Source organism: Lycorma delicatula, chromosome 5 (assembly GCF_047948215.1).
Source record: "Lycorma delicatula isolate Av1 chromosome 5, ASM4794821v1, whole genome shotgun sequence".
Classification (NCBI taxonomy): Eukaryota; Metazoa; Arthropoda; class Insecta; order Hemiptera; family Fulgoridae; genus Lycorma; species Lycorma delicatula.
The window spans coordinates 52,292,973-52,314,686 of NC_134459.1; the positions used below are offsets into that span (position 1 = coordinate 52,292,973).

A 21,714-nucleotide genomic window follows, 5' to 3' on the forward strand; every position below is an offset into this window, starting at 1 on the left:
AAAATAAAAAATATGAAAAAATCATATAAATTTATATATATATATATATATATATTTTTTTTTTTTTTTTTTAATGAAATAAAATTTTATTTCTTTTCATTTTATAAAAATGTGTATTTAATTTAATAGGCGTACAAGAAAGTCAATGTAGTGTTCTGATCAGATATTTTCTATAAACGGCGCAAATGACATTGACTTTTGAAAAGTCTCTCTCATGTTCGACTGTTGTATGCGGCGGTTTGCCTTTCTGTTTAGATGAAACTTTGTTTCGCCAATGGACACTGAGCAAGAAAGAAGGTGATATCCTGCTTGTCGAGGATGAATTCACAAAAATCTGTTCGTTCTTATTTATCACTGACGTCGTCACAAGGGGAGGGCTTTTACCAATTGAATCGTGCATGATTTTTGTAACGAACGACGCAATTATGAGTAACGGCTAGCTTTCGACTGGCAAGAGGAGTGGATTTTCCTGAGCTGTTTCGAATGCGTTCAACGTCTTCGTTCGAGACTAGAGGGTGACCTGCAGAATTTTCTATACGGAAACATCCTATTTCTTGAAACTGTTGGTGCCATCGTTGAATGCTCTAAGCAGTAGGAGGTACAGTGCAGCGTTGAAATAATCATTTTGCACAATGTCACAATGTCACATTGTGACTTTACATTGTTGAAGCGGAGAATGCAAAATGCTTTCTGTTGGGGTTGCCATCTTGTCGAGATTAGGGTGGCACTTATCAACAATCAAGTGAAATTCTAGAATCCTCTCTTTTACATGCAGCTTGGCCTGTTCTGTAGCGGTGATTGGTTTCGGACCTTTTGAAATACAATGAATCTTTATGATAGACCCTGCATTACACAAGTAAAAATTCATATACTCAAGCACAAAATGCGTCTTTTTCATATTATAGCTTGCGAAATATTTCTCTCTGACTTTCTGCTCTGAAGGTAAAATGAAGCCATTGGAACTTTATTCAAGCGGTAATTTTATGGTTTTTTTCTAGTTTTTGACATAACATTGTATAAAACAGCCTTCAGAACTGTAACTACAATAAGTTTCTAAAAAAAATATTGTAAAATACAAAAAAAAAAACTGTCACAAATCATAGTTTTTTAGGTTTGATATACAATAACTTTCTTAAATTTCCGGTGAACTAGTTAGTTATAAGAGATTTAACTATACAGCAGAAATTACAATTTCACAAAAAAAAAATGTAATTATTGTTTCTTTTTACACAAAATTTACTTACAATTCCCCCCCACAGGCAAACAACACACACACACATACACACACACACACACACACACACTGGTGGGAGTTTTACATGAAATATATAATAGAATATTTACGACTGTCTGAAATGTGAGTAAATAAAAAATTCTTATCTGTAGTAATTAGACCGGTTTGATGCATTTCTCCGCTTTTTACTCTGTTTCAATCTCTTGGGTTCATCACATTTAATATATTTGCAACATTATCTCCTACGTGTAAAATGATTTTAATCTTCTTTTACTTTCATATATTGAAGTCCTCTTACAACAAAATTCACTCGAATTCTTTTTCAATTTGGCTTTAAATATTCTATTGAAATATTTCATTTTCATCATTCCCTTGTATAAGAACATACAAAATAATTCGAATTTTTTTGACGATTTTCTATCTGCCATATTTCGATTAAACGGTTAATAAAAAAATTGTAATGCTATAAAGATATTATTATTAAGGATATTAAACCTAGTATCCTTTGAAAGTTTTTATTATTATTAATAGTATGTTTTATATCACCAGATTTCTTTTCTACACTCTTTCCTGACCGGTCTAAGTTTGCTGTCGGCATCAATCTGCCAATGAAATTTACTACCTAAACAACAAAATTCTGTCACTTCTGACGTATTGTTTTTCTACTACTTTAATATTTTACACCTGTTTTTTTTCTGTTTTATTTCATTAGTATTCTTCTTTTTAATTCTTGTTATACTTTTAAACATTTTTTCTTCACCAGCAAATTAGCCATTTATTCAGTAATTTTTATAACTCTAATTTAGTTTCAAAACTCTATAATTAACGAATTTTAACTTTTTTTTAAAATTCCAGACCTTGTTAGTCTACTTTTAAATTTATATTTACTTTGTTTATTACTTTTTCTAATAATAAAAATAAAACTAAAAAAATAAATGGGAGAAACTACGTTCGGTCTTACTACTTACATTAATATTACAAATTGCCGTTCTCATTTTCTACAAGCGATTGCTTTTTATAAAGATTATAAATAATCCCTTTTTCTTCAATTTATTAAAGTCATTTTTAATTTAGTTCCAATGGATGTAAGATTTATAATAAATTACTTGTCATATTTATCCACTCTTATTTTTTCTATTTTAAAATATATTTTATTAAGACACGGAGTTACTAGAGTAAAAAAAGAAATCATATCTGAAACTGCATTAGAAAAATCTATAACATTTTTTTAACAAGTTTAAATTTATATATATATATATATGAATAATTACGTCGCAGTTTTACCAACAAAGAAAAAGTTTTTTTTTTAAATCTTGGTTTTTTCGTTATTACGGAAAATTGACCATAAAAGAAAGAAACAGCGTACAACTGTAAAGATATAATAGTAATTTAGATTTACAATTATATTTTATCTTTGGCTAAGTACACTTCAGATTATATTTCTGCATTAACAAGACTTTTATCGTAATCTGTAAACTGGATACCCAAATTCAACTATAATAAGTTGTTTGATATATAAAATTAAATAAAAATACATTTAATATTCATGATTTTGAAGAAAATGTTTATTTTCAGGTAAAAGTGGATGTTTTTTTAACTAAATAAAAAGACTTTACATTTCTAATTTCATTTTACTTACCTGGATATTTAGTCAAATTATGTAGCTGTACAATATCCCTTTTACGATATACTACGTCAGAGAAAGTATCCTAATCTGGTAAAACGTTTGCAGGAGGGTATTTGCTAGATTTTTGGGAGTTTTCATAATCCTTTCTAACCAAAAAACATAATTTTAGCATCGAAAAGTTCCAGAATCCAGAATAATGTATTTATATATGTTGACCATCGTTGATTATCACCAGACTTAATCGATCGATCTGGATGAAATTTAATATATGGTCCATTTAATTTTGGACGCAATCGATTAAGGGAGCAAGGAGATACGGATCTTATAGGTTCCGAATTTCAAAATGTTATTGCTCAAAGGTTTAGATTGAAAGTGACGGATGAATGGAAGAAAAATTTCTTTCGCTTTATTTAATGTCCCTTAGGGCGAAGGCCGTCGCTAGCACTCCCTCTGCAAGTATGACAACTTGTCAGAGATACGGCGACGGTACCTCTATAATCTTTAAAGTAAAGTTTTTCGACACCTTCCGTACCTTCAAAATCATTTTATTAAATAAATAAGAATGATATGTTTACGTATGGTTGTGTTTAAGAATCCTGAATGAAAATGTAATCTTATGGGCAAAACAGTTTTTCGATTAGCATTCTTGTTTTTTATTTTTTATTTTTATTTTATTGGAACGCATTAAAATCCCGCAGTAACTACTATAAAAATATTCAGACTTCAGAAATGGTCCGACCGAGATCAGCTGATCGGTCAAGAATGACTCGACCAATTTACATCAATTATGTAGTAGTTTGGATATTTTTGAGCCTCAGAATTTTATGCATAGTCATATATATATATATATATATATATATATATATATATATATAAAAACACATTCCATCAAGTATTTTTCATGATTTACTTAATAATCTATAACAATCTAACAGCGTTCACTGTTCATGCATACAACCGTTTCAAAACAGAAATTTGTCTCTGAATCTATTTTCAAATTTATTGATTTTTTTTTTTTTTACAAAAAAGATTATTTAGGAGCAAATAAGATTTTATCTACATGGTATTCAATAGACAATATCATCCAACTCTATGCAGAAATTGAAATCAAAACACATTCTGTCAAGCTTAAACTTTCATTTGAACATTTTCCTACTACATGAAGCTTATTTTATACTTTAATATAAGACTTTTTTTTCTATATAAAACAGATCGACCATTCCTGAAATGTGAGGTTAATTAAAACCCAACCACCAAATAAAACACCGGTTTCCACGATCTAGAATTCCAATCCGTTTAAAAGTAACGGCCTTTACTAGGATTTGAACCTTCGAACTCTTGACTTTGAATCAGCTGATTTGCGGTGACAGTTCACCACCTAGACTGACTTGGTGGGTCCGGTATTCACTGCAGTATTCAAAATAAATTAAGAACTTTTTTTTTATGTTATTCTTTGTTGAAATCAGTCAGAGTATTGTAGTCTGATATGTTTTTAACATTTTATGATCCGTTAAAACAGAATATCTTTTGCACGGGATTAAATTTATGTTAACTTTAATCATTTTTAAATATTTTATCAAACAGTTACCTATAAATGTTTTTTATTTCCCTGTATTTTTTTTTTTAATTTGAGAGGTAAATTAGAAAAAACGTCTTTATCATTGGAGAAAACGTTACAGTTTTTGCTGATTGAAAATTCACGAACATCTTTCCTAGAATTTTTTATTAATTAATTATTTTTTTTTTATTATTTGGCAAAATTAATTTATTTAAAAAACAAAAAGAAATATGTTGAATACTAATTATATACGGATGTCTATGGCGAAGAATCTTTTAGCAACGTTTTCTTCCGTTTGGAAGGATCTGGATTAGTATCTTGATAAGACATGGATATTTTCGAAGCCAAATATGTTAGTTTCCGCAATGAAAATTCATATTCATAAAGTCGTAATTTTCTTTAGTTTTTTGATATATTGGGCTGTAAAAATACTATCGACTTATTTTCGCCTGACCTCAGAAAAAGGCGTGAAATGAAAAAAGTTACATAAATTTGTGGACCTTTAACTTTTAAAATATACAATACCAAACTTAACTCTCTATTTTTTTTGGTGTTATTAAATAAATACTAATTTTAAAAACTTATAAAATAAGTTTTTTATTGACTTGAAACTCCAAAAGTATGCATGTAGCCACTACAAACTTATTTTCAATTTGAGGAAATATTTTATCAGAAATAATTTAAGGGATTATTATTTAATTTTTTAATAAGAACTTTATTTATTTTTTGTACAGGCGTATTTATCAATTATTACTTAAAACGAACCGAATTATGAATTTTCTCTGTGATGGATTTTATTTTTAAATCATTAACTAACTTACTTGTTATTTTCTTTGTTTCTAAAATAGTTATAATTCTTTGATGATTTACAGGAATTAATAAAAATCATTACACTACCTAATAAACATCATTCTTAATACAATCAACTCGTACATTAAATCATAATTTTTATTCTCTAACCGTAATTATCTAATTACATTCTATTGTATTAGATAGATTTCATAAGAAAGCATGATTCGACTTCCGGAAAATTTCGACATATCTTCGCGTTTCACATCTCCCAGACCCCAAACCACTGTCAGTTCAAAAATGTATATATATATATATATATATATATATATATATATACTTCACTTTCTTGTGGACACGATAACTGCCATAATTTTGCTCCAATCACTTTTAAATTGATTACGTAAAATATAACGACCCAAAATCTCGATCGAGTACTGGGCAAAATCGAACCAAAGGGGTGGCTTTTTCGAAAAAAACAAAATATCGCTATAACTTTTTTATTAAATAAAATATCGAATTCGTTTAAAGTTCCTACTATTCTTTGGATAAGGGCTTAAAGCTTATATAAGTAAAATTTTTCATTTCACCAACCATTGGCCAAGGGGTGGAAAAAGTGGGGTCTCGAAGACAAAAAAAAATATACCTCCCTTAATAGGCACATTATCGATCGGTTTAAAGTGGTCGTTAATCCTCTAAACATTCCCTAAACTTTTGTCTGTAACTATTTTTTATATGACCAACCCTTACGGCAATGGATAACCAAAATGTTGCTGGAATTGTAAGAAGATGAGGCACATGCAGCCATTATCGCATTGAGTAAATTTGAAGTGTTTCTTAACTTAAAGGTGAAAATGTTTTTTTATCCTCCTACTTAACACCGGTGAAATCTACCTTCGCCTTACGGCGTGCCGAAAGGGATTTTTTTATTTGTAACAATAATTATATAATATTTTAAATAATAATTTGAGCTAATTCTTGTTTACTATTGTTTCAGGTGAGTTCTCGATGATACTAATGAAAATTAATATTTTCAGCAGGGATACGAAATAAAAATTTATAGGTAAATATTTTTATATTTTTCTTCTTTGATTTAACAAGCATAAAATACAGGACTTAGGAGATAAGAACATACCTTGTAACATTTACTCTTTTTGACGAAAATTATGTAAATTTAAAATAAATTAACTTTTTGATCTTTTTTTGTCGTAGGAAGAGGAAAAACCACCTCTACGACAAGCCACCGTCTGCCCGAGCAAGACGGTATAGTAGTTTCGGGCTCGCACCGACTAAAAAACTTTCCCTTTCACCACACAGCAACTGGAACTGGCCACGATGCAGGTGTATGGTCCCTCTGATGATATTGCAGGTTATTACTAGCTTAGCCAGCTTCCAAACAGCAGGATCAGGCGTTCCCCGGGAGTCATTGGTAGACGACCACCCAATGGTGTCTCCGCTGCCCACCCCCGAGGACTAGCCTTCCCGCTAATCCTCCGCCGGCTTTCCTGTAATAATTACCGTGACCATATTCCCGACCCCGGCCTAGCTGCGCTTAGACTCGAGCATTCGCCGTATTATGTTATCAGCATTAAGGTCATCAATCTGCCGGTAACACACTTGCCGTATCTGCTCCCATCTAACACAGTGGAAGACTGCATCAACTACGTCCCCACAATATGAACGTGCATCCTTCGCATATATCTTGAACCGTTTAAGATACACATTGAAACAGGCATGGCCGGTCAGGAACTGGGTTAGTTCGTACCCAACCTCCCCGAATCCCTCTCGACCCATGGCTGTATCTCCGGGAGTAGCAGTCTGGTCCAAGCTTGATTGGGGAACTCCACCCATTTGTCTTGCTACCTTTCCGTCATTCTGGAATACGTCTCTTTCCACTCCTGCCCCCTCGGATCCAATACGCTGGCGAGCTAGTAACTCCATCGGTGGAAGAACCGCAACCACCAGCAATGCGTATGTGGAAATCGCTCTCTACCCACAGCAAACACGCAGTGGCAGCCTTCTATGGACACTATCCAGCCTGGCTCGCGCACGGTACACCACCATCCCGTACAACCACTCCGACACCGCGTACAGAATGACGGAGTGCAGCACGGGCGCGTATAGTCTCCTCTTCAACTACAAGTATCTTGGGCCGACTGAATTGGTAAGGATACCGGACAGTCTATCCTTTCCGCCTTCTTCATCACCTACAGGATATGCGGCTGAAAAGACCTCCTCAGATCGAGCCAGACTCCTAGATATTTCACAACAGGGGAAGGGAAGAAAATAAATTAACTATTTTCTAAATTGTAGATTCATATTTAAATTATTATTATTATTATAACGATCCTTAAAAGTGGTGATGAATAAACACGTATTATTAACTTATCATATTTCCATTTGTAACGGAAACCGCATAAAAATTATGAATAATGTGGAATTGGTATTTAATCGAAAAATAAGTAAGAGTAAATGTGACAAAATGGACTATTAATATAACAATAAATAATTGAATAATAACTGGCTACATAAAAGAATTCTTTACTTCTTTTATGTAGTTAGTTACAAAAGTTTAAGGGAAATGTTAAACGTAAATTAGATCAAGAGGAAATTTCTTTTTACTCACAACGTAACGGAGACGGGTTATGCGTTTGGTGTAAGAAGTTTTGTGTTTGTGTGTGCATCTGTTACCATTTTCCTCAAAAACTACTGGACCGATTTCTATGCGGTTTTTACATTACATAGGTACCACTTCAGAGCAGATTCTTAGATTAATTTTACAATTATAGGCCACAACGGGGGGCGCTGCAGTAGATGTATTTTTCTAAAATAGTGGGCCGATTTTGATGCGGTTTTTTGCATTATTTAGGATCACCTCATAACAGATATCACCATTAGCTTATAAACGTCCCACTGTTGGGTACAGGCTTACTAATGTTTAAAAAGTTATAATTAAAAAATAAAATTAACAATTAAAAAAAAAAACTACGAAAAAGCTTAAAAAACGTGAAATAATTGAATAACTGTATTATTTTATATTACCTTATAATCCTCTATGACATGATATTGTTTTTACGAAAATCAAATTTAAGATTTTTATTGACCGTCGTGCGTGACCCGTAAACTGGATAGGAAAGCTTGTTATTGTCATAGTCACGCACAATGGTTAATCAAAATCTTAAATTTTATTGTCTTAAAAACAATATCACAATGACACACAGGATTATAACGTAAAAATACAGTTACAATTATTTCACGTTTTTTAAGATTTTTTCGTTATGGGTTTTTTAAAATTGCTAATTTAATTTTTTTTATAAACGTAATCCATTTTCTCGTATAATATACGATTATAAAGTCAGAATAATTCGTTTTTTTTATTATTTTTATCGAGTATGACTCTAAAAATATTTTTCAAAATATACTGTTTATCGTAGAAAAGTCATAAATACATAGTTGGTTTATTCTGACATATAAATAATAATAAATCTAATATATCACGCCATTAAAGGGTAGATATGCTACTATTTAAATAAACAAAGTAATTGACCCAGCACTTCCCTGGATGAATCGAGGAAAACCGGGGGTTAAACCATAATCAGAATAGCGTCACAAAATGCATGATTAATTATAAAATAAAATTTAAAAGTCCATACTTTAATAACTTTAAAACAAATAACTAGATTAAAGTAAATACGGGATGACATTAACTAAATAAAACAGCCAGAAAATAAATCATACTTTAGAAGTCGTTAATAAAATTTATTTGAGCACATACATTAATAAATGTTGAATACGATGCAAAAAATTCAGTTCTTTTAAATAAGTATTATTTAAAAATTCATTCGTAGATTTTTTTTCTGTAAAATAAAATATTGTAGTAATATTTTAAATAAATTAGTTATAGATTTTTAAATTGTTCAGTAATTAGTATTATTATTTGCTGTGATAATAAAAGTATAACGAACCGAAGTATTTTGTTGAAGTTTATAAACAGTTTATTTAAAATATTATTAAAAGCTCTTAGTTTACAGAAATAATATTCTGTCGTGGCGGAGTGGTAGCGTCTACTCTAATGATTTTCAACCTTTTTAGCTCCACGACCCCCAAAAAGAAAAACAAATATATAATGAATATTTCGCGACCCCACAACCCAATGAAACCTAGTTAAAACTATTTAGCTACATTAATAGTGATGGGTATTATCATGCATGTATGAAGTGTACAAACATGAGCAATTTACAGATTCCAATTTGATTTTTACGTGCTCCTTGTAATTTGGTCTGCTTACATAATATTTACTATGAGAGCGTAAATATTATGTTCGAACATAAAAAAAAAAATCTGTTGGCCGAGTTTATCTCGGAAGATAAAAATGATTTCTTGAAGAGATGATTTCTGAATCCATTTAGTGAAAACGTTGCAGCTGCCTAAGTTAGCAATTTAGATTCACGACCAGCTTATCGAAATGTCTGTCGATAAAATGTTACAACTATATTTCACATCGGAAGATTCAGATACGTTATGGCTTGCTCATTGAAGTGAATATGAAACTTTAGTCGCAGAAGCATTGAAAATACCAATCCCTTTCGCCACGTCTTATCTCTGTGGGAAGGGTTTTTCCCTTTGTGGTTGCGCAAAAAACTAAATGGAGGAATCGTCATTTATCACTTGAAAACAATTTGCTTTTTTATGTTTCTAACATAGTTCCATGTATGGAGAGATTTTTAAATGAAAAACAAACGCAACCATCCCATTAATTTATTTTCTTTACTTGTGTACTTATAAACGTAGGTTAAATGTTTATAATAAATAACCTTTTTCTCACAAAATTATTTCATTATTGTTTACTTGTAAAGTTATAGGGAATTTCGCGAAACCCTTTCATATCACCACGACACCCAGGTTGAGAAATGCTGGTCTAAGCCTTTCACGCAAGTAATGACATTAGCTGTGTCACCCATCCTTGCGGATAAACTGCTGTCTGACGGGCGTGTTTGCATTGGGTGAGTGGCCTGCCGTGTGACGCGACGTGCCTTCGAGAACTCTGCTTTAGATGCTGAAGTCCTGGCGACAGGGCCAAGTTCTGTAATGGCGCAGATAGAAGTGGCCGTTGTTTTACGTGTGGTAGGCCTTACCTCAAATGCTTTGCTTGCAAATTCTATGGCCGGCCTGGCCATATATGTAAGGATTGAAAGCAGGAGCCTCGATGCACATACTACAAGTTGTACGGTCATGCCTCCGGGGGGGTGCAAGACGGGTCCACCTGAGTCAGGAGTTGTGTCTTAACAGTAACGTCATGGTGTCTTTGAGGGACAGCCGGGAAGAGTGGGAGGCTTCGATCTTCCACCTTCAATGATCGGGTGGAGACTCCTTTGTGAAGCTATTGGGGAATGTAAGACTGTAGTCCCGGTGAGAGATCCCTTTGGGGGTTCCTTCCTCATTTGAGGCATTGCATACAAAAATACCAAGTCCCGGCTGCCTGGGCGGGGCCTTGCGTCCTTCTGACATAGTTTGAGGCGAAGGCACCCATCGGAGCTGAGTTTATGCTTAATTGCGTATCCTGCTCGGGAGGGGGGGGGAGAGAAATACAGATGTATAAAAAAAGAAGAAAAAAGCCTTTCATGTGAAAGTTCTGGATTCGATTCCCGATCAGGCATTGAATTTTTAGCACGCTACAAATTTCCATTCTTATCGGAAAAAATTACCAAAAGCAAAAAAAAAATCTGTCGATGAATTTTTAAATAATACTTGTTACAAAATTTTAAAAGCCAGAATTTTTAGAATCCCATTCAACATGTACAAAATACCCAAAACTGTCGGCTTAAGGAAAAAAACAATTCTATTATTTCATTTGATAGAAATGTACATTTTTATTTTTTAAGAATAATTGTATATTTTTTTTTGTAATAAATATTGCACATTTATTTATAAATATTGAACGAATAAGACAAATTTAAAAACATATATATATATATAAAACATAGTTCTTTTCATAATAGCCCGAATAAAAAATTAACGTAGAATTGTCTAATTCCAGTTATTTACCTCAAAATACATTGCAATAATAAAACAAATTTTACAACACCAAAAATTATATGAAAATACCTAATAAGAAAAAAATATATTATTTTAGAATATGTAATTTTTTTTGTAATTCCAACATTGCATTATCTTCATTACATTATATTTTTTCTTTACGTCATTTCATTAAACATAGACGGTAAAACTTTTGAAGAATAATACGAAAAAAAGTTTCGTAATGGAGTTCATAATTAGACATATTTTATGATCGATGTAATAGTTTTCATCATCCAATATTTATGATTCAGAAATTGGAGTAGTTTTAATAATAATAATAATAATTTTGTATATGATAAACAAATAAATTATCACGACTTTTGAGAATGTTACCGTTATTCGGTAGCATGAAATTATTATTATTATTATTTCTTTTTCTTTTTATTTTAGTTAACTTTGTGAATAGTCGAAAATTACGGTCGTTAAAACACGCACGACTATCAGATTAGTGTAGTTGAATTGTTGTGGATTGCCCACGGCTGCACTGCACGTATTATAGGCTACTACTACGTGATTGTGAAGGTATTCCTTTTTTTTTTAATGTAATCTTTGTTCTTTATAATAATGAATGAAAAGTAATAAAACTTTTTTTTTAATACATTTAAATTTTTCATATTATATGAATTACTGTCATCATAAGACATCTACTTAAGTGCATTAAGAAGAATTTTATGTTTCTTGGGTGTGTTTTAGAGAAGAGTTATCCGAAAGAAATTTTTATGTTTATTTTTTATTCATTTAATATTTACGTGTAATGTAAAATTTATCAGTTATATGCCGTACATTAAGATAAAATAGATTTATACATTTGTTTTTTTTTTTTAAGTTTTTTTTACAAGTACACATTTAAAAATTAAAATAAAAAGAAATTGAAAAAACAACTAAGAAAACCAAGTTACGGTAAACTTATATTATTATGTCAAAAATCAATCGAAAAAATAGTTTCAATCTTTTATTACGAAAGAACTTTGGAAAAAATTCATACGATTTGTGATGGCGGAATCCAACATTCCGGAAATTACTAAAGCAATAAATTACAAACTAAATAATAAATTTAAAGTTAACATTTATTTATTTATTTTTTAAAAATTGTTTTAGGAGATAGAGAATAGTTCATTGTTTTCTATATTTGTAGATTATTAATTAATAAAGTATGGGAAACTTTAAATAACTTTTTAACTCGTTCTAAAGTTAAATCGCTTTTAAACGTATTTTCTCATTTTTAAGTTTTTTTTTTTTAAACAAAGAAAAATGAAACATAGCAGTTTCTCTTACTTTAAAATAATTTATTTTTTTATATGAGACTACCACGCTTATAACCTCGTGGGGGGTAATTAAAAAAAAATCTTAAATGGTTGTGTCACATAATTTTAAAAAGTATATAAAGAAAACTTTTGACTCACAAAGTTTAGGTTATGCAACTTTAGACAAAAAGGCATCCATTTGATATTTTTCACATCTAGTTTCAAAAGTGATTTAATTTACCTCTTAAATAATTGATTAACAATGAAAAACTAAAAAAAAAAAAAAAATAATAAAATAAAATTTTGCAAATTTTTCTGCCTCAAAACTATGTGTTTTTCTACAAGAGACCACTTCTTGATGTGTGCTGCAATCCCCTGTTGAAATTATGTTTATAAATATTAAATAGCCACAAATTTAGTTAGAATTGTAGTAGAGTGATTTTCTTTTTTCTTCAAAAGTTTTATTGTTTAATGCCCTTTTAAAAATGATTCGTCACGCTACCTTTTCCATTTAACATCTGTGAGTTGTTCACCTATGGCGGTTTCGGGTATGGTAATCTCATAGCGAAAAATAGTTTGTTGAAGTAAAAAGATTTTTAAAAATTTCATGTAAGGGTTCGCATACTATTATTACATATGTTAACTTATATATTATTATTTTTTGGAAGGAAATATACTTAGATGATGTACGATAGTCGGACGGTTACTGAACTGCGCAAGTGTAAGACATACTCACAAATGTAGTGTAGAGAAGTAAAATTTTATATACTTCGCATTCAGGCTACAAAGAGCCAAGAAGGAAAAACCATTTACATATGTGTTATAATAATTAGAAATTCATTACGTTTTCATCGTAAAAAATGCATAATTATGTATATATACAGAATGTTTCTAAAGTTGTGTGTTTCGTTTTCGGATTCTACTTGTAAAACTCAAGAAAAAATATTCTTAGGAAAAATAAAAATTTCTTCTTCGTTCTCCTCCTGTCTGCCATTTTTTTTTTTTTTTTTTTTTTTTTTAAATAAAAATTTACATCTCAAATTTGGATAGATGAATCACATAAATATCTGATAAGTGTCTTTGTAATACAATTTTAAAATTAGCAAATAATCAGGACTTTATTACTTCTCAAATAACAAAATGGTGCCCATGTTTGGCACCATTTGGCATCCATGTTTGGCACCAATGGCAGAAAATGGATGCTGTAATTTTGTGTCTTTTCATGTCCTCCACTTTACGTTCAAATCGATTAAATATTAATTGTTTTCATTTATTGTTAATTCTAGTGTTGTAAATTAGTAATAAATTAAGTAATAATTTTCTCACAATAACAGACTTAATTACAAAATCAATTTTCTGCCATAACTCGGCTATTTATTAACCGATATAAAAAATAAATAAAATGTCATTTTATTTAAAATAAAATGCTTAATATTTTATCAAATAACATAAATTTTGATAAAAATAATATTTATAGAGATATAACGGATTGAAAAATAAACATGTTGGCCATTTTATAATTTGAGAAGGTATTTAAGTCCTAATTTTTTAATAATTTTAAAACTTTATTACCAAGACGCTTACCAAATATTAATGTGATTCATCTATCCGAACTTGAAATATAAATTTTTATATAAAAATAACAAAATGGTGGACAGGAGAAGAACGAAGAAGAAATTGCAATTTTTCCTAAGGATATTTTTTGTTTAGTTTTACAAGTAGAATCCATAGTAGAATACATTCTGTATATAACATGTTATTGGTATATAAGATACGTATACTGTATTAACATTCTAAATAATTATAAATTTTGTTTTTCATACAACTGTATAAATTTAATTTATTTAATAAGTTTAGTGATTTAGGTTAAATAATAATTTTGGTAACACCAATAAGGTTACCTGACCTAGAAGGGAAAATTAAAAAAATAAAAATACATTGTATTTTTATTTATTTATTTATTTTTTATGTTAAAGATTTTTAGTTAACTACCGTAGCCGTTTGTTGCTGTATGTGCTGACAAAATTGAAACTAAAACGGTCACGCCTGATCGGTAAACCTCCAAATTATCTTGAGATTTCACGGATTTTAGTCACGGTTTAATAAATATTGAAACAGTCGTCGACTTTCTTTAACGTTCTTGAAATTTCTGACCAAGTTTATTTGATATCCGTGTTATATTGGTAAATAAGTTATTAATCGCAGAGATACGTAAATTTACCGACTAAAATCGAAAATCAAAGTAAAATTTAATATTAATGTCTTTGATTAATTCGAAAAATATTTTATTTTTGTACATATATACTCGTACATACACTTATGTTATTACTAATGCAGTAATACTTTGGAGATTTTAATTTACGTTAGCTTTTTATTGTATACTAGCATCCCCGACACGGCTTCGCCCGCGCTGTATGGTTACTTGCGTTTCTTGTCGGGGTTGGGGAATGTTTAGCCGGTCGGGGCTGTGCTCTCTGTAGTTCTCTGTGTTCATTAAATTCATGCTTGTGAAAATAATAATGTTAAAAAATAAATTAATGCCTGTTCAATTTATAAAAACTATCGGTATAATGTGATTTCTTTACAGCGACTATTTGTTCAGAACAGGACCAATTAATTGTAATATCTTTCGGTGGTTCCGGAGGCTAAGGAGAAAAATAAAGGACCTATTGATTGGTTTTTACATTTTCCGTCGCGGGTTTACTCGCGAAATTCATAATCAGAATTACAAACATAGATTACCATTACAATTTTACCAAATCTCATAAAAATTGAATGAAAATCGGTAGTATAAAACGGCAAAATGTAAAAAACGTTTATTTATTTTTACCCCTAAAATGATTAAAATCCAAAAAACCCCAAAAATGGTTTTTAAATATTTATCTGAAGAGTATTTGCAATCCCAAATCGAGTAAATATCTCACTCGTTTATGTAGGAAAAATTTGCAATTTTTATACGAACTTTTTTACGTTTGTTCACCTGTTTCAAGATCGAATTTCAAAAACTCTGGAAATTACTTTTTAGACCTTCACATGAATCAGTTTGATATCTTTATTTCTTACCAAGCAATAAAAAAATAGCCAGAGTTTTAAAAAAAATTCAAAACTCCATTTTAGCCCTTTAAACTCGGAATTTCAGAAAATCCTTTCTTAGTGTGCACTTACACCGTAAGAAGAACGTGTATATAAACTTTTGTCAATTTATTGTCAGTAGATTTTGCTAGGCGTTGATTATCAGTAAATCAGGACCTATTATTTTATATATATGTATATATAAATTTATTAACTAAACGCCAAAGCTATTAAGAAGTAGCTGTAAATTAAATTAAGACTACATTTTCAGTTAATGGCAGGCATATTTATTTATGAAAACCTACTTTTAATAAATTATTTATTTATATATTTTAAGAGTGTGATACAGTTTAAAAAAATTTTCATTGATTTTGAAAGAACATAAGTAAATTGACCATATGTTTTGAAGTACAGATTTGATATATCTTCGGTTCCGAAAAATTTTGATTTACAGATTTCAGCAGAAATATCCAATTTGATTAACCCTAAATCCATTTTGACTAGTTTCGGCGTAACGTCTATACGTATGTTTGTACGTACGTTCAAAAACGATTAGCCGTATTTAGTACTGTTGTAACTTCTAGTTGTGCACATCCCCTTTTGATTGCAATCGGCTGAACCAAAAGTATTCAAAAATGGCCAAAATAAAAAAAATTGGATTTTGGACTTTCTCTTAACTGCAGTAATAAGCCCTCAGTGAGCGCTTTTCAACCATGTACATAAGTGATACTTATTTTAATTGGTTCCAGAGTTATAGCCACATAAAATTTTAATTATTGAAATATTTGGTCTTACAAGGAAAAAGCACATCGGTTCGAATCAGACATCGCCTTTTTTTTAACTTTTTCTTTTTATTAATTTAAATTTATTGATTTATTAATAATTATTAACCTCTCATTGTAAAAAACGTTTTATGATAAATAATAATTCAATAACAAAAAAACAAAAATCAGTTTTTAATGAAATAAAGTTTTATGCATTTTTCCCTTTTAAAAATTGTGTAAATGTAATTTAATAGGCGAACAAGGAAGTCATGTGTTGTCCACATCAGATTTTTTATTGGATAGATTTTGTCACTTTCATTCCGATCAAGGATTAAGGTTTTATGGAGGTTTCACATGATCCACTTACAGAAATGATAGGGTAATTCTTTTTTTACCCGTGGATTAAGACATTTACCCATTCCTGACAAGAGTATATAATATTTATACACTGATTGGAATAAAACATTTATTTATTTATATTACAGTTGAAAACATTTTACCACTCTGACGTTTAGAAGCGAAGTTGTTGGTTCGCTAACTTCAGAACATACGGCAGGCGATTCGCATCGCATTTGATATCTTAAGAAATAAAATTTGAGTTGTTTGTGTGTATATATATATATTTAAGTAGTATCCAGTATTTTAATTAAGCCTGATTTAATTATACAAGAAAAAGAGAGTCTCTTACCTATTTTATTCTCTCTTAATAAATTTCAATAAAAATAATAATAATAAATAATATCTTTATAAATATTCTATAATATCGTATTAATAAGTGTTTAATTTTTTGAGAAATACTGGAAGGAAATGAATAAAATAAATTCAATTTTCAATTGAATTCGTATCATTTTATTCGTAATCAGCCAGTGATATAAATATACTATTATTAATACGTGTGGAGTAATATTCATGGTATGATTTACTTGTAATAAAGATAAGGCGGCTTGTGATAAGAAATAAGGCTACGATAACTAACTATACGAACTTAATATCCCGATGTACTACAGATAGAAAATATTAATAAAACGAACAGAGCTAATCGGTTAGCAGTCGCACTTGCTGATTACTAACCTGTGTGATACCAACTGTCGGAATCGTGAAATACCTTGTAATAGTTTAAATGAATTTTTACAGCTGTTTTGTTGAAGAAATATTGTTCATTTTGCTAGGTTTTTGATTTACCTAGCAACAATTTAATAAATTATTTTCTTTTTTTTTTTATCTCAAATTATATTTACAAATGGTTTTCGTAGATTAGAAACCTTAAATAAATTTCATGACCATAATCAAGTTATGAAGGATTTTCCTTTGAAACAACTTAATTACATTCTAGTAGAAATCAGCAGTAAATCAAAGGTAGCATAAGCGTTGATAAAGTCCAGCCGGTAATGAACTAGAAATCGTAGTAATGCCAAACACTACGAATAAAATCACATTGTAAAAAGACAATTGGTAACATAGGAAAAAATAACATTAGAAACATAATTTATCATAAACATTTGATGACGTACTACTTACTTAAGAAGAGATGCCTCGTACTGATTATCACTATTAGGTTAATAGTCTAACACATGTACACTCTTTAATCGTCTTACAACCTCCCCATTGTCGAAAAAGTGTTGGTTTTTGCTTAGTTGCAAATAGATCAATTTTACATTACCTTAATAGTTGAACACACATTACCTTAAGTACTCGTGAATTTCGTTATTCCATATGAACCACGGCGCCTGGTGTAATGCATCTCACTAATTTATTATGGAAAAACTGAGTAATCACTATATTGCTGGTACTCGACGTACCCCTAAGTTAGATTTCGTATGTTCAAACCGGTTTAAGAATTACTTCGTATAAAAAAACTTACTGGATAGGGATAGTTGCGATTTCCTGCCAAATTATACTAGTTATTTGGCAGGAAATCGCACCTATGAAAATCGCAGGAAATCATTTCTTAAATTTGTAATTCAGCTGTTTCCTTTTTACCTTAATGTGAACCTTTCTTGTTAGAAGACAATTTATGTGAATACCCGAATACCATACACTTTCAGCTTGTGCGATGTAACCTCCATCTAAATGATTACTGGGTAGTCACCTTTTCTCATTGCGAATTTCAGGTGTGTCGATTTCACTTGATTGACCTTTATTTTTCATTTTTTCAACTGCTCGGTTTAAAGGTCTAATCCATATTGTAACTTAGTCGTGGCTTTAGTTGGATCATCAACCAAAAAGGATCTTGATAGGACGGTAAAATGAGTTTCTTACGATCTAATCATTACTTAACATAAGGAAATTCATCTTGGAAATGGAAGGATGTGAAATAACGTAAAATTATAACGGCCAGGGCTCAATAATATTTAATAAACCGCTTCCCGTAGATTACCGAAAATAACATAAGTCGGGTATATTGTCACTGTATGCTACGAAGTTTATTAGTGAATAATTGCCAAATAATGACTGATGCCTCTTACGTTGTATTCTAATTTTAAAAAAATTCCCCGTTTGTTTTTTATATCCACAATCTGGTGGTTTTTCTCCCAATAAAATCATATCTTGAGAATGAATTTCGATATATAATCAAATTTGTTATTTAATTTAAGGAAACATATTATAATGAGTCGTTCTACCTTTCCAAAGGAAATGAAAACAGGCACAAAATACTTGATATAGTCAATTTATTCACAAAACTATGCTTAGCCATTTTAAAATAAATCAATTTTTAAAAATCATTCAGTTACTGATGTATTAAGGGTTAATTAAATATACTGATTTGATAAGGAAACAATTTAAAATTTTCTTTTTTCTGTATGTATAAATATGTATTTTTTTTTTTTGTCTTCAGTCATTTGACTGGTTTGATGCAGTTCTCCAAGATCCCCTATCTAGTACCAGTCATTTCATTTTGGTACACCCCCTACATCCTACATCCCTAAGAATTTGTTTTACATATTCCAAACGTTGCCTGCCTGCACAATTTTTCCCATATACCTGTCCCTGCAATATCAAACCGACTATTCCAGGATGCCTTAAGATGTGGCTTATAATTCTGTCTTCTTTTAGCTGTATTTTTCCAAATGCTTCTTTCTTCTTCAATTTGCCACAATACCTCTTCATTTGTCATGTTGTCCAACCACCTGAATTTTAACTTTCTCCTACAGCACCACATATCAAAAGCTTCTAATCTTTTCTTCTCAGATACTCCGATCGTTCAAGTTTCACTTCCATAAAAGCTAAGCTCCAAACATATACTTTCAAAAGTGCTCTTTTGATGTTTAAATTAATTTTTGATGTAAGAAAATTTGCTTACAAGAAGTATAATTATATTTCTGACTGAAAGCTCATTTCGCCTCTGCTGTTCGGCATTTTATATCGCTCCTGCTTCGTCTATTTTTAGTAATTCTACTTCCCAAATAACAAAGTTTTTCTGCCTCCATAGTCTTTTCTCGTCCTATTTATATATTCAGTGGTCCATCTACTTTATTTCTACTATATTTCATCACTTTCGATTAGTTTTTCTTGTGGTAGTTCTTGCGAAGGACTTCATCCATGCCACTCATTGTTTCTTTTAAATCTTTTTTACTCTCGACTAGAATTACTATATCATCAGCAAATCGTAGAATTTTTTCTTTTCACCTTGCACTCTTACTCCAGATCTAAATTGTTCTTTAACATCATTAACAGCTAGTTCTATGTAAAGATTAAAAATTAACGGGGATAGGGAATATCCCTGTCGGACTGCCTTCATAATATGAACTATAAAATTGCTTCTGCTGAGAAAAATTTGTGATGGATACAGACGCTTACTGCGATAGCTTTTACCTGGAATTTCATGTAAATATTAATGAAGAAGTAGGTTTTGTTGGTAAAAATTTAAATTTATAAAAAATAAATTAGTTCTATTTGTAGCGCAGAGACTTAATTATAAGCACTGGTTTTTTTTAAACGACCTCCTACGATGCTACCACCGTACTGGATAGGTTCTCCCATTCGATTTAGTGGTGAAAGTTCGGGCAGCTATGTGGAGATTGCGAAGAGGCCGGGAGGCCGATGTATGTGGGATGCGGTTTCGAGCCGGGTCAGTACCGGAGCGGAACGGCGATCACAATGCACCGGATCTAAATTTCGTTCAGTTGCCCATCACCTGCCTGCGAAGAGGCTGCAGAACCTCGCGACGAAAGCATGGCAGCTAAAATGGGACACCACGATTATGGGAAGATCCTTGTATAAATTTATACCGGATCTGGGGGGATGGTATGCCACGAGCTCACCTTTTTAAGGGAAACGAGTGCACGGGTGCTCACCAACCTTGTTAATTTGAACCAATATCTGTTTTGGTTCCGCCTGGTAGCTGAGGAGCTGTGCCTCTACGAAGAGGTCCAGTCAAATTAACACCTGATGTTTGACTGCCCTGCTCTTGGGGGGCGGCTAAAGACCGGGCCACCCTGGAACTTAGAGGTCAAGGGGAAAATTGGCCACTCATAAGCGGCCAGTCAGTGTGGCGAGAGTCGAATTGTCGGACCGTATGGGCGTTCCTAGCTGCAGTTGCTTTGTTCAACCAGCATCCGTAGTTTGCTTAGGGGCAAGACTACCGCATTGCCGTGGGAAGATAACCCTGACTATGGCTGACCGCCAGCCCATTATTGTGTCTCTAAGCGCTATAAAATGGTGGACAGGTACTTGCTGGTATTCAGCGACCTAGGCGTGGCAGCGAGTTGCTGCCTAAAGGAAATAAGTTTTATTATGGATGTCATATACATTTTACTACGGGGTGCGCCTACCCATTTTAGTAAATATATGACAAGTGAGCGGTTGGGACACGTAAGCCGATGGTGTATGACACCACGCTTAATCCGCTCACACTGTTAGGTAAGCTCTAGGAGCTATGTTAGGATACTGGTCACTAAACTGTTCGAAGCTCAGTTGCCGTTTGTGGCACAGACATTCAATTTTATGCTTTAGGGTGACCGAATGGGGTGGCGGGGAGAGAAATGTCAAGCAAACCAATAGTTTTATTTGTATTAACTAGATTTAAAATAAAATAATTGTTATTTATGTAGGAAATATACAAGAAGTTTTGAAATAACAGTTAATTTTATTGATTGTAAAATGACTATAAAATGTTTCAATCTTTAAACGAAAGAACCGTTATAAGTTTAAAAAAATTCTTTCGAGCATGAAGTTGCTAATTCCAGTCTGATAAATTTCACGCTCGTGACCCGGTTCTTTAATTTTTTGCTTGTCATGAATGATTCAACAAATTATATTGTAATTCTTAATGAAAGACAGCGAATATAATGACAACGATCGCAAACTTTTACCCTACCGATAAAACTATCGACAAGTAATTATTTATT

The 21,714-nt window shown here is 31.3% G+C and overlaps 1 protein-coding gene across 4 annotated transcripts in view; it reads left to right on the plus strand.

Moving 5' to 3' along the window:
* The window catches only part of msi (RNA-binding protein musashi), a 1,037,545-nt gene that overhangs the window by 102,985 nt on the left and 912,846 nt on the right, over nt 1–21,714 (plus strand). The gene's annotated exons all lie outside the window — the stretch shown is intronic.